General features: G+C 40.3%; 1 protein-coding gene across 3 annotated transcripts in view; it reads right to left on the bottom strand.

The window, feature by feature from the left end:
• The window catches only part of LOC131033443 (uncharacterized), a 239,473-nt gene that overhangs the window by 99,013 nt on the left and 125,497 nt on the right, over nucleotides 1-14,963 (bottom strand). The window lies entirely within an intron of this gene.

Consider the following 14,963-nt stretch of genomic DNA (forward strand, 5'->3'; position numbering starts at 1 on the left):
TATTGAGCAGAATGGTGGTGGTCTCGAATTGATATATGTCAAATTCACAGAATTTCCTTTAGGTTAAATTTGAGTGTCTAATGGGCTTGAAGATTTGATTTTGGAGTATGATACACCAACTCTGTTTGGGGAGGATATGGAGAAATGTGGATGCCTACAACTACCTCAAGAATTCTAGAAATGGTATTTGGTTAAGAAAGTTGCACAGGGATAAGGATATGGACCAAGGGTTCCGGATATGGACCAAAGATTGTGGACATGTCCAAATGTAGCATTTACAATTTTGGACAAAGAGAGATACCTGTAAGAGGACCTAAAACAATTTTAGTCTGTAAATAAACATAGTAGTGCAGAAGATCAATTTAAAGAATGGAGAATTTTGTGTATGGTCTGAACAGCAGATATATAAATATAGGAATTTTCTTCATTCTCCTTTCATATATTGAAATTACAGTGATTTTCAGATGAATCTGTCCCAATGGTGTTGCTTTATTATTTCAGACAACAGAGAAAACCATCAGTTCAGCAAGAATCATTTCTGGGATGTCCATGCAATCAGACTCATTTGGTAAATATTCATAATTTTCCGCAGGGTCCCCTAGTAGATAATATCATTCAAAAAGTTAAACACCATCAAGAACAGATATAAATAGAAATTCAATGTCCCAATTCTTGCAATCCTTGACTGTATACACAAGAAAAGGTTTGAAAAGATACTGTGATTAATGAATGGAGATATATGGTTATCTTGAAGTTGAGACAGACATTATAAGTAGTATAGCCATATACAATGGATAGATTGCAAAGAAAAGAATATCTACATTGAAGGTCTGCACAGGTCACATAAAACTAAAGGAGCTAATTAGTGAGAATATGCCTTGTCATATGTTTCCAAAAACATATATAAACCAAATACTTCATACATAGATGAGCCTGAAACTCAAGACTTGATGAGGATGCTACTAGCTATTCTCACATCTACGCAACCAACGAGTAGTACCAAAACTGATGTTAAGGATAGATCCGGTGTGCTTGCCAGGGCAGTTGTATTCTGAACACTCATGTTTCTTGTAAGAATTATCCCCTCCCATAGTGCATGGGATGGCAGAACAAGAGTCAATAGATGTTAAGCTATAGGCTGCTACTGCATTATTTTCCTACTATTGAGGGATCTAGTAAGTTAAATTAGCCCCAAATCAGGGTTTGTAGAAAGATGACTTAAATTTGCCTCTTCCAAAAAATGGCTTAGATTTGCCTCTTCTAACTGTAGCTTCAAATTTGCTTGAAGAGTTTCAGGCAGCCAGTCAATTGTAGTAAAATTGCAGGTTATGTATTGAATGACTTCAAGCCACTTGTAGTAAAATTGTAAGTTATGTGTTGAATTACTTCAGCAAGCCATCACTTAGCTATCTCAAAGGTCAGTATTTTCTCAATAGCTTCCATTCTACTTTAAAGATTCAGACAGGTCATTTTAGAGTAAGTTACACACTTCCTAGTCCCTAAAAGAAAAAGAAGAAAGAATCATATTAAGGCCCACAGATAATCAAAAATAGGTGAATGGGGTTCAAGGGTACATGAATTTACAATAGAAAAATCTAGGAAGAAAATCCTAGAATGGACCACAAAGGAGAAGAACCAGAAACAAAAAACAATAGAGTTGTGGGACAGCAACATGTGTTCAAGAAACCAATACAAATAACCAAGTTAGGAGAAACAAGAACCCCAAAGAGCATAAGCTGGGAAGAACTAGATGGAGGAAAGTTCATCAAGTATCACAATCTGAGCCTAGAATGGAGGAGTCCTCATTGTCATCATCAATCATTGTGAAAGGATCAATACAAGATCCAATGGTGCTAATTACCGAGTGCCTAAGGCCAGAAGAGCCAAGGTGGAGGATTTTACGAGGAAGCAAGGCACTTCCTTTAGAATCACACCTAACATCCAGGGCTGAAGTACTCCCATAACAAAGAAAAAACTTGTGATATGTGTTTATCATTATGGCAAGTGGGTGGCCAATGAGGGGTCTATCTATCATTGAGGAGTCAAACCATGCCATAGGGAAGAAGCAAAACCAAACTGTTGAGGAGGAAAATGTTGGAGAAAAAGTTGTGAGAAACGTTGTCTCATAAGCTACCCACATCATTGTGTGAAACAGCAGTATCGAAAGGCCATTTAGAGTCATCAGTCTCATAAATGGCCTGGCCAGATGTAATCAACATAGAGACTCCAGTTCCCTAGAGGCCCCTTGCAAAGACCTATGCCAAAGGGTGACAACCTGCTAGAGATACAAGGACAAGCGCCATTAGCCAAAATATATAAGTAGAGACAGTGTTGCCTAACTGCTCATAGATTTAGTAGTGTTTCCATCAAATCTCATAGTAAATGAGACATTTGAAGGCGAAGTGCTCCTCAGTCTCCACCTCCTGGTGGAAGCAAAGATGGCAGATCTGGTCCTAATGAAGAATATGATGATCCATCAGATCATCATGGTTCTCTTTAGTTGTTAAATGTAACATATAAGAAAAGCAATGCAAGTTTGAATACCACAACAACAATCCCTTTTGCATCAATCTTATGGCCCACACCTTAATTTTGTTAAGGATATTAGCTATCACAAGGTATAAGGTGGAGTTGGCTTCATCCACAAATAATTTCTTTGGGACATTATCATATGCAACATCAATCTAAGTTTTCTTGGAAGGAGGTGGCCTATTTTCAGATGTGGCCATAGCCCAATTAGCAACAAGAGAGTGGAATACTATCACCCATATAGTGTAAATATAGGAGCTATTTCTTAAAACAATAGCTCCAAGGACTTAATTTATATAGGTTTTATAAAGCATGATGGTTTTTTTAAACTACATTTTACAATTCAACAGTAGAAAGAAAAAAATTATACTGGTGTCCACAAATAACCAAAAGTAAGGTAACAAATAGTTAACAATAGAAAGTTCTTGGAAGAGAGAACCTTAGACCCAAAACAATAAAGTACATAAGATCACAAAGCATTATGCCACTTACAAATAGCAACGAAAGGTGAAGCCCTAAAAGCAATGTTGTTGAAGAATGAAGGAAATCTAATATATTTGAAATGGAGGAGTCATCTCAACCATCATCAGTCACGATAAAAGATGATGCCCATTTAAAAGTATCCAAAGTCAGAAGGCCATGCTAGGATACCCTAAGAGGAATCAATGCACTTCCTTTGGAAACTTCCCTAAGATCCAAGGCCGGTGTAGCTCCCATTGTAGAAAAGCTCATAATTTGAATCTCATATTGTGGTTTGGAGGGTAGTAAGTAGTAGATCCACATTTTTGGAATGCGACAAAGTCATGTCAATAGGAATCAGCAAAGCTATGATACCAAAGAGTAGGCTAGGAAATGTAATTAATCTGAGTAGAATGGTGTGCTGACAAAAGTGTCACCTAATTGATCTACATACTCTAATATGCTAAGTACCAATATCCAAAAGTTATTTTGAGTTGCCCTTCACTTGGGTGTGTTGTAAAAAAGAGGTGACTAACAAGGGGGCTCTAGAGACTCTAGACTCCCCTCTGTAAGGACCTGCATGGAAGGGTGATACCCTCACAAAGAAAAAGAGCCAAGCATTACTAGTCTAAATATCTATAGGAAGTGGATAAATTGTTGCCAAACTCTCTATAGAGGCAATGAAATTTCCCCAAGATCACCATCTAGTCTCCACCCTGTTGGTGTCCGTTTTATCATCTACCAAACATTAGGATAGGATACCCGAAGGTATTCTATCCTCTCCTGAAAAATCACTACTGATTCCAAGGTCTATATGTGCGAACAAGCGACTTTAGTGGAATAGCTTCTTGGGTAGTGTATGCTGAAATTTTCAAGGGGGACTTATGTTTGACAAGTATTCTTTTGAACTGCTGGACTTAGATGGATTTAGAAATTTAGGCTCTTCTTTTTTGGGGTTTTCTGGGATTTAGACTTTCAAAAGAAAGGGAAAAAGAGATAGGGTTCAGGAAGGCTAATCTAATCCTACGAATTCTGGAGACGGTATCAACTGGATGCTTTCGAGAAACCAAACCTTGCTTCGCCACACTAGGGACAACTACACAAGGCCGGTGCAATCTTCAATGGGTTGTGCTTGTCATCGAGATGTTGGGATGCATAGGGGATGGGCTTAGACTAACTTTGCACGATAGAATGGAAATCATCCATTTACCAAAAGTATGAGCGGAAATACATCATCAATTGATACTTATCAAATCCTTTATTCAAATTAACAACAATGAAACCAAATCTAAGTTAATTCTAACTAAGTGTTGAGGCAATTGAAACCATGCAAATCATTCAAATAATAGAGATTACAAAGCAGCGCACATGCAATATATTATCTGGAAATGACCTTAAGCAACAATACATCAAAAACCTCACCCTTTTCAAATGAGGGGAGGCAACCTTATATAGTTTCTCAAAAATAAATGAATGGCCGAGATCAAACAGTGATCAAGGGCCAAGATTGAAAGTCCTATACCCTAATTACGGTTTCCCGAAATACTATCAGTTCAAGCAAATGAAAGAGTGACAAGTGGCGCAACTGCTAATTTTACTGAGGTGAGTGGCCACTTTCCTCTTTCAGAGATTCAACGTATCTGGACACCACGAGCTTGACCTCCTCTATGGTGACACTTGGCAAACTGCCAATTTGGAAGTCAACGAGATCCACATCGTCGGCGCACGTAGCAAGGATGCCTTCCACTCCACTACCTAGGTGAGGAAGTTGTCATCGATGGAGAGGAAGTTTGCAATCTTAGAAAGATCGCCTTTGTCAATCATCCCTGAATCTCGGAAGAAGCTTGTCTGAATCCTGGCTCTCAGGTTCTCTGCTTGTAAATGCTTCTCCCTTAGGCTTTCCTTCTGCCAGATCTCTGACGCCACCCGGAATACCTTGCCCAAGATCTCTCTAACCCTTGCCTCTGTCTCAATACACTTGGTCTCAGATTTCTTCAGGACTTCAATCTGAGTGACCAGAGCATAGTACCACGTGCTGAAGTCGTACCTGTCTCCTGTCTATATGATGCCTACATCCACTAAGCTCTTCTTTGACATGCCTCGAATAACCTTTAGGTGAGGGAGTATTTCATTCTGAATTTCATCCACTTCTTCCCAATTGGATGATAGATCCTGGATACGATCAATCAACAAAGAAGTTGCCTCATGCGCTGATACTAAGTTTTCTACCAGGGTGTCAGCACGTATCACAGCATCTGAAATCCACTCCTTTTCTTGAGTGTACGATCCCTTCATCTCATCATAGTCCTTCATTGGTTCCTGCTGAAGAGGCTGTGGTGGAGTAGCTGGGACTTCATGGTTGAGCGGGCTGGTAAGATGGAGAACATACTTCCTCCACGGCTGGTTCTCTTCTTCCGCTTTCTTTCTCTTTTCTTTCTCATGAGCTAGCCTTGTCTTTAGAACATTACAGGAGTCGTCAAAATATTGGACCTTCTGGTCCTGGGTAGGCTTACCCATCTCTATGGTGGTGATCTTGTAGTCATCTACGGTGACATTGTCCCTAGTCTTCCCTTCTTTGGGCACTGCTATCTAGACTGTCCTAAATCCGGCACTGTCTCTCTGAATCAGGGAGAACTTCCTGGCTGGTTTGGGCGGTTTAGCTGTGGCGGGCTCATTCACCTTCTCCAGGAATGCTGCGGTAGCCTCCTCGGTTGAGTGGACCTCATTGGGAACCTTGGCCTTTATTCTTGCTCTCAGCCAATCAGGAATGGTTGATTGTTCTAGAGTATTCCGATCAAACTCATCGTCTGCTTCTCCTGGGTTCGCTGGTATGCCATCCAAGAAAATTATAGGGGCTTCACCCTACCCTCTGTCTAGAGTTCGGAAGACCTTCTCCACCACCTCCTCAGCTAGCTGAGAAAGCACTCTTACTTCATCATCACTCACATAGATGTTCATCTCTTGTTCCCCAATTGTACTCTGATCAGGCGCAATGGAAGCAACACTTAGGATGGAGTGACTTTCGTTGGATTCTCTTCTTTCAACTACAGCCCTTTTCCCTATGCACTTTGTGGAGCTTCCACCCAACTCCTTTCTCTTTCGAGATCCAACGCTTTCTGGATTCCGAGCATCACCAGCGGAGGTACTTGGGTGGACGGACAGAGTATCATCCACTCCCATTAATTCATAAGTTAGAACCATACCTTTGGCCTTCAACTGTTTTGTCTTTTCAGATGCCCACCACCTTGAGTATTCAACCACTGACCTCATGAGGTCTGCTAGATCTGATTTTTCTCCCTCTGTCCAATCTATCAAGACTAAAGGTTCATTCTTCATTTTCTCAAAACCCGGCTGCTGAAGTTCTAGGCTTTCTTCCACCTGATCGGCAACTTTGAACACTTTTGTTGCTCTCACCATACTTAAAGGAATTCTAGACCAGAACCTCTTCCGGATCTCGAAACTATCGGCTGCATTAGCCCAATAGTCTTCCAGATCCAGTCTGTGCTCAAACGTTGTCCCTTCGATCTTCTTTATCCTTTGGAATGGATCGAAATCTTTTCTTGCCTTGTATTGGTAAAAGGGATACCAGGCCAGTTCTTTCTCAGCGGTAGCTGCAGCTTGTGATGATGGACATTTTTCCAGCCCATTACCAATTGTAAGTGAGGATGTGCCTACCTTCTTCTGCTTATCCCTTTGAATCACTATATACTCCTCCAATTGTCTCACAACCTCGAGCAACACCACTCGGTTGGTAGGGTAAGCTGGAAGCTTGTATGGAGGACCAGAGAATCCCTGAATTCGGAGGTAAGTGAACTTTGGATATTGGATGTACCAACACCCGAACCGACCGATGAAGTCCATAGACTCTTGAGAGAGCCTCTGGTGCAGGCCACCTTGAAGGGTCCGGGTAATGTGCATTAGGAAGGCATCATTCACCCTTTTGAAATGGAACTTCTCCTCCATATGGAGCTGGGGATAGCAATCATATACCGGAAATTGGTTCTCCTTGTTCCCAACTTCTCCTCTACAAGTGAGACCTCTGTACCTGTAGGTCCTGGCCAAAGAATAGAACAAGTAAGAACTCATGAAGAAAGTCCTATTTGCCTCCAAATTCCTTAGCTGGCTGTCTAAACTGTCGCTAATCATACGGGCCCAATCTATAATTTTTACTCCATTGATTATTTCATTAATGAAATAATACATCCAGGGTTCGAATGGAGCTCCCTAAGGATTTCCTATTATGCTATTGAGTAAGACAATCATGTCCCCAATGTCCTCCTTGAAGTATGCTCGCACTAGGCTTTTTCTCTGGAGTTTAGAGGCGCCCTTCCTCGGCTTGTCTAGCCAGGAATGATTAACTATGGCATCATATTCTTCCAGGTGATCATGGTACAGACTATCAGCTTCATCCTTGGTCATATATACTGTGTTGTGGTACTCAGGGATCCTGAAGGCCTCTCTGATGGCCTCATCGCTGACATTCGCCAACACTCTTCCATCAAGTGCAACAATATCCTTACTGATGGGGTTGTAGTGTTTGGCACATTCAACTACTAGTTCATTGCACTGCATGGTGGGGAGGAAGCCGGCAGCATGCACGATACCACTCTTCATCATTTTTCGCACAATGGTGGTAGGCACAAGGTTGTCCAGACCAAACATTCGCTTCTTAAACTCCCTCAGATTGATGTGTCTGAGGTTGGTGTCGCTGATGTAGTCATCCTTGACTCTGGAGGAGCATCTTTATCTACCTGGAACTCCATGGTGCTCAAGACCTGCAGATGAATGATAAAAACTTTAAGTTAGAAAAAATTCTACAGAATTTCAAAAAAAAATAACGGGGCCGCAAAATGGCTAAGTGTTGGAAAATTTTCATTTTTTCACTCTCATTACTTAGCCACAAAAGTTGAATTTTCACCTCCAGACCCTCAGCCTTGAAGCTGGTTGAAGTCACCATCAAGTGTTAAAACTTTCGAAAATTTTCATACTTAGCCAAAAAAATTGAATTTTCACCTCCAGACCCTCAGCCTTGAAGCTGGTTGAAGTCACCATCAAGTGTTAAAACTTTCAAAAAATTTCATACTTAGCCAAAAAAAATTAAATTTTCACCTCCAGACCCTCAGCCTTGAAGCTGGTTGAAGTTACCATCAAGTGTTAAAATTTTCAAAAACTTTCATACTTAACCCAAAAAAAAATATAATTTTCTTTCTCCATATTTTTTTTTTGAAAAAAAAATCATTTATTAAATTCCGGAAAATATTCAGAAACTTCACAATTTTAGTTTTACCTCCGACTTGGATAGGAATAAGGCTAGACTTTTCTCCAAAATATTGAGAAAATTCAGAAAAGATGCCTTTCTCCAGAAATCTGTAAGCCTTCTGCCAAAAAAAAATATTATCCCACTTCCAGCAATATCTAGAATTTCCTCCAGATGATCTTCAAACTGACACACTTTACTAAGCTCTCCTTAGTAATTTTGAACTTCTTGATGTAATAATGAATTTGATAATGAAGTATTTGTAGACAAGTTTTAAGAAAAACCCCTAAAATCATCCAACTCATACTTCTAATTCTAAAAAAAAAAAAAATTTCCATTTTGATTTAAGTTTGAAGATATTCATTAATCCTCCAATATTCCCTTTCAAAAAAACTTTCCATTTTGAATTAATATCTTAATAAATTTTTAATATTCCCTCAATATTCTCAAAAAAAACTTTCCATTTTGGATTTATTTTGAGAATTTTTTTTTTTTTATTTAGATATTTCTTCATTTTGCATTTAATTTGAAATCTCTGTGGATTTTGTTGACTTTGTTTGACCTTCCATGTGTAGGTTGATTTTTCGAATTTTATCTCCATCTTTTTCAAATTTTGGCGAATTTTGCCAACCTCTCCAAGGTATGGCGGACTTTGCCTAGAACTCCTTCATGGCCTCTATTAAAGTGAAAAATTGACTAAGGCATTGGGGCGGACTTTGATGTTGACTCCTCCATGGCCTCCTTTACCTTGGCAGACTTTGGTGTTGATTCCTCCATGGACCCTCCTAGCCTATGGCGGACTTTGGAGGTTGCTCCCAACACTTGGCAAGCTTGGGCGGACTTTGGTGGTCTCTTCATGGCCCCTTCAACCTTGGGCGGACTTTACCTTGGCCTCTTCATGGCCCCTTCAACCTTGGGCGGACCTTACCTTAGCCCCCACATAGCCTCTTCAGCCTTGGGCGGACTTTTAGCAAGGTTTCCACATGACTATGGCGGACTTTGGTGTCTTCTCCATCTTGGGCGGACTTCTAGTGCTTCTCCTCCTTGCTCGGACTTTGATCACTCCTCCTCCTTAGCCTCCCAACCTTGGGCGGACTTTGGAGAGTGCTACTTCGTGGCCCCTTCAAACTTGGGCGGACTTTAGCTTGGCCTCTTCATGGCTGGGCGGACTTTGGAGTTACCTCCTTCATGGCCCCTCTTATGCCTTGGGCGGACTTCAAGCCTTGCACCCATGTGACCTCCTTTGATCTTGGGCGGACTTCAACCCTTGCTCCTCCATGGTCTCCTTAGGTGGGGCGAACTTTGGAGTGGGCACCCATGTGACCTCCCAACTCATGGCAAACTTTAGGCAAGACGCCCACATGACCTCCATTGGCATGGCGGACTTTAACCTCAGCACCTACATGACCTCCCTTGGCATGGCGGACTTTGAGCTTGGCACCTTCATGGCCTCTTCAACCTTCGTGATGGGGTTTGAACCTGCAGAAACACTTCAAAACCCTTGTTAGCCAGACTTAGAAGAATTTTCAAAGAAATTTCAAAATTTCATAGTTTAATCTAATTTAACCGGATTAACTTGAAATTTGAAATCCGTGCTTAGGTGGATCATCTGAAAAAGCAAAAAGCCTAAAATCTTGGGATTTCAACTTTTTAGGTCAAAACTTGGAATTTTCGAATTCTGGTCGAAGCTAGTCGATGGTGCAAGTGTAAACCCTAGGTTTGCATCCGGAAAAAGCAAAAAGCCTAAAATCTAGGGATTTAGCTTTTTTAGGTCAAAACTTGGAATTTTCGAGTTCCAGTCGAGGCAAGTCAGTATTACAAGTGTAAACCCTAGGTTTGCATTCGGAAAAAGCAAAAAGCAGACATCCCTAAAAAATAGGAAAAACTTTCTAAAAATAGACATACCGGGGATCGGGCTGAAAATGCTAAAAACGAAACTTCCTAAAAAATAGGAAAAAGCAAAAAAGCAAACTTTCTAAAAATAGAAAGTTGTCCAAATTCGTCCAAATCAATTGCGATCTTCGTCCTTTGGCTTCTCTAAGCACTCTGGTGGTGTTCACACTTCAGAATCACATAACTTGCAAAAACTAACTTTCAATCGTCAGGGCCTGAAATGCTCTGAACTAGACAAGGCTTGGTGAAACTGCAGCAAAAGGTCACAGGATACTAACAAAAACCCTAGAAAGCAGGAAAAGAGAGGGTCCCCATTTGCAATGGGGCGATGTGTGGAAAAGGTCACAACACACCCCTATAGAGACCTACACCAAAGGGTGTTGGCCTCACAAAGACAACCAGCCAAGCACCACTAGTCTCAATATTTGAAGAAAGTAGATCGACTGTTGCCTAAGTCTCTATATAGGCAACGAAAAATGCCCTGAATCTCAATAAGCCATCTGAAAATGAAATGTTCCTCAATATCCACTTCCTCAAAGGAGAGGAAACAAAGAACTAGTCCTCAAAAAGAATGTGATGACCAATTTCAACTCATGACTAGTGAGAGTACCCTTTCAACTAGCCATGGGACCAATGATGCTAGAGATAATGAGAGTGGCAAATAAAACCATCCACCATTTGTATGAAATGCTTAGTGTAGATAGCCTAATGTGGGGAGACCAAAGCGGATTGAATATATTATCTATAGATGTCCTCTAGGAGCTCTATCGATGATGTCCATGGGAAGGAGTTAGAGGCATTCAGGAAGTATACGAAAGGGGGTTATCCCATAAATACAGATGACAATAGGAAAAAAAAGGAACTTGGTCTCCAAGTAACAATAGTCCTAATGAATGGTACCAGCAAAAAGCAATGGAGCAAGTGAAGCAAACCTCTCAAACGAGAAAAGTGCTAAATATGCATATCCCTCACAACCAAAAGCTGAGGCCATCATGGATAAGGTCTTCAACTAGTAACAATCTTGGTCTCTAGTGGGGGCAAGTGATGCAATACTCTCAGAGGAGAAAAGTGCTAAAAATGGAGTTCTAGTAATGACATCGTTCACAAGGAGGAACTAGGAGGCATCTAAGGAGCAAAGGAAGTAACCTATCAATATAGATGACAATAGAAAGAAGAAGCGACTTAGTATCTGTTATCACAAAAGCTCGCACCCTTGCTGAGCTATCAACTCAGCAACCTTGTGAAACATGGAAACAACCCCGAAGTGTGGGACCTTGCGCAGGGGGGGTTGAATCTCCGAAGAAGGTCGACTTCCTTCTCAATCCAGGTGCAGGTGTTGAACCAACTCACCACTTTAAAACTAATTCCTAAGCCTATCCTAACAACTCACAAAGGTAAAGGGAAGAGAGAATGCTTGAAATAGAAGGAGGTGATGCACCAAGAAGAGATTGTTCCTCTCCCCACCCAAAATGGTACAAGGAATCAACTGAAATACCCAAGAGATGCACAAACTTCAGTTGCATGTGTCAAGAGAGGGGAAGGATTCCCACAAGTCACTCTCAGAAAAAAAGTTAACACAGCATATATGGAGAGAAGAGCCACAAAACATACACCCATGATGAAGGTAAGAAAACATACACAGCATGCATAAGTTGAAGGAAGGCAAGAATGTAATTTCAGTTCATTCAAAGGCCAAAGGCCAAACTTACAGTTGCAGAAATGCAAAAATAATTACAGGTCTTCAAGAGAAGAGAAAGAGCATAGGAAAGCTCAAGGCAGCAGGGAGAGAACCCTTTACAATGAGGCTTAACAACCTTTATATAGAAAAATGGTTACAAGAGTGATCATGACACCTGTGTGTCAATCTGGGAGTGCAGGGAAGTGCATGCACTTGACTTCTGTACATGCAAGCAACCTAGCAATACCCTGAAAAGGCAACCCTGAGAAGGGTGGATTGACTGACCTTCCAAAGTCAGAGTATGCAGACATGACATAGGTCACTACAACAAGCATGGCCCGTACCTCTCTTGATGGAAATCCTGCCAAAAACATTAAATGCACACCTGTGGCTCCACAAAAGAAGGTGCACAAGTCACAAAAGTCGTCGGAGCATTTAAAGCTTCGAGTGTCGATCACGCCATCCGGAAGTGTTGTCAGTCGGAAGAAGCTGGGGAAACTTCGGAGACCTGGGTCACCATAGTTGGGGGAACTTCGAAGACTTGGCTCACCGTAGTTGGGGGAACTTCGGAGACCTGGGTCACCGTAGTTGGGAAGACTTGGGAACCTAGGAACTTCGGGGTTCCGGAGTTCCGGGGTCAAGGACTTAGAAACTTGGGAACCTGGGGGTTCCGGAGTTTTGAGGTTGAAGACTTAGGAGCTTGGGAACCTAGGGGTTTCGGAGTTCCGAGGTTGAGGAAGAGAAGACTTAGGAACTTGGGAACCTCAGAGTTCCGGGGTTGAGGAAGAGAAGACTCGGGAACTTGGAAACCTCGGAGTTTCGGGGTTGAGGAAGAGAAGACTCAGGAACTTGGGAACCTGGGGGTTCCGGAGTTCCAGCAAGACAACACTTCACATTTCATGATTTCATTGTTTTCTCATTGCTCAACTGAGGCAGCGCTGGTCCATAGAACATATCTTTGATCGGTTCTCACTGATGGGCCAAGGGTGTCATAAAATGGCAACACTATCCACGTAACAATAGTCCTCGCATTTGGTGGACACCAAAAAAGAAATTGGGACAAGTGAAGTAATCCTCTTGAAGGAGATACATGCTAAAAATGGATATCTCTCACAACCTAAAGTTGAGGTCCCCATGGAATGAAGTTTATGGATGTAGAAAGTAAGCCTAAAGATAATCTCAAGGCATAGTAGTTGGGCAGCAAATTCAACTTGGATGATGCACTTAAGAACTGTTTAATTGCAATGGACAATAAGCAAAAAATCTACTCTCAATATAGACCCATTCAACAACACTTAAGATAGGTCATGAAAACTCTAAACCATATAAAAGTATAGGCTTAATAATTGTAACAAAAACTTTGCAACTTAGAGGAGATTTTTTGGAAGTGGACATAAAACCAATGACATTCCAAAATAGATAGTGGCATATGTGAGGCAAAATTCTTGCTAAAGGAGGGACTAGAAAATTGGACCCACGAGTATGTGTGGACCCATGTGATTCCTGAAAGTTTGCCTTTGTATAAAAACTAGATGGAGATATTGAAAATTGTGACCTTAGTTTTACTAAGATTGACCAAAAGCTATCAAAGTTAAGATTGACTAGAAGCTATCAATGTTCAAAATAAAGAGGAAAGGCATCAATTTGTCATTGTAAGCTCTCATCAGAGTGTGCAAGGGCATTGTCAAAAATAAGAAGAATAGCTACAACGACCTCATGTAAAATGCAACTATCATACAAATGGGTATTTTATTGAATAAATTCCTCTAACTCATCAATGCAAATATTGAAAAGGATTGGTGGCAGAGGACATGCTTGCTTAAACTCAATGGTACTCTTCACAAAGCCAAAGAGACCATGAAAGTATAAAAGTGTGCAATAACTTGTCATAAAACCCAATTTTAAGCAATATAAGGGAAATAAACAAATAATTATTGTTCTATTTTATCCATTTTTTGATGTATGCTTTGTATATGCTGTGTGATGATACATTTGACAAGACGACCTTTTTTAAAGAAGGCATCACTTACATTTTGATTTATAATGTATCTTCTATTTCATTATTATTTGTTATACATTCTAGACAGGTTAAAGATTATGAAATTCATCAACTTTCACGAGGCTTGAATAATGTTGTAATGTTCCCTTCTCAGAACTAGTCAGTTAATGTTTTCCTATTAGCCTATTCCTGGGTTCCCGTAGCCTAATCAGTGATGGTTAGGGAGCAACTGTTAGAATACTTTGTAGTTTTGGCATTGATGTCAAAGTCATACCCATACACATTCAGTTATTTCCGTGATCATTAGTCATATGCCAACGCAAGAAAATCCAATCTATTTGCTTGCATTGATAAATAAAGTTGATTCATCGAGATTTACCAGTGCTTAAGAATGCAGTATTATAATCTGTATAGTCAGTGTCTGAGAAGTATCGTGATTGATTCTCTACAGCAGGCAGAAATAAGAATGAACACAGCAAACAGAGATAAGACTTATGTGTTGGGCAGAGACAAGAATAAACAGTATCTATAATTGGTTGGAATCGGTTTGATGAAAAGCAGTTATACATGCCACTTGTCTTTTTGTTATCTATTTTTATTAATAATTGTGTTGGTTACACTTACTACTTATTAATATGTGTGTGATTTAAGCTAGTTAGAACTTGGCACATAAAAAGGGCAGTTGTGATTTGGATTCAGTGGATGGAAGTTATTTAAAGCTGTCAGAACTTCCATATCAGTTCTAACTGCTTGAGACAGTTAAAAACTTCTTTTTATGTTGCCAATAGAGAAATTTATATTCTCTGATTAAGAACGTGGAAGGATTTAAAGGAGTTGTTGATTTTTGGTGTGAAGATTTCTGTGATGTGCATGCAATGAAAGTATATTATTTATAAAGTAATTATGTTTGAGAGAAGGTGTCAGATATAAATAATATATTCTGAGAGAAAAGACATAAGTATACTAAATTCTGAAGTTCGATGCTGTCATAAGCAAGGAAGGTTTTCATTTGAAGGTGTAATCCAGATCAGGTATAACAGTAACAATATATTAATTTTATTTTCCCTTTCAAGCCTGCTCTAAATCGGGGTAAACAAGTTCTTTTTAAAAGATATTGTTAAAAGTTTGTGACAGTAACAAAAATTGAG

This window comes from Cryptomeria japonica, chromosome 3, assembly GCF_030272615.1.
Source record: "Cryptomeria japonica chromosome 3, Sugi_1.0, whole genome shotgun sequence".
Taxonomy (NCBI): Eukaryota; Viridiplantae; Streptophyta; class Pinopsida; order Cupressales; family Cupressaceae; genus Cryptomeria; species Cryptomeria japonica.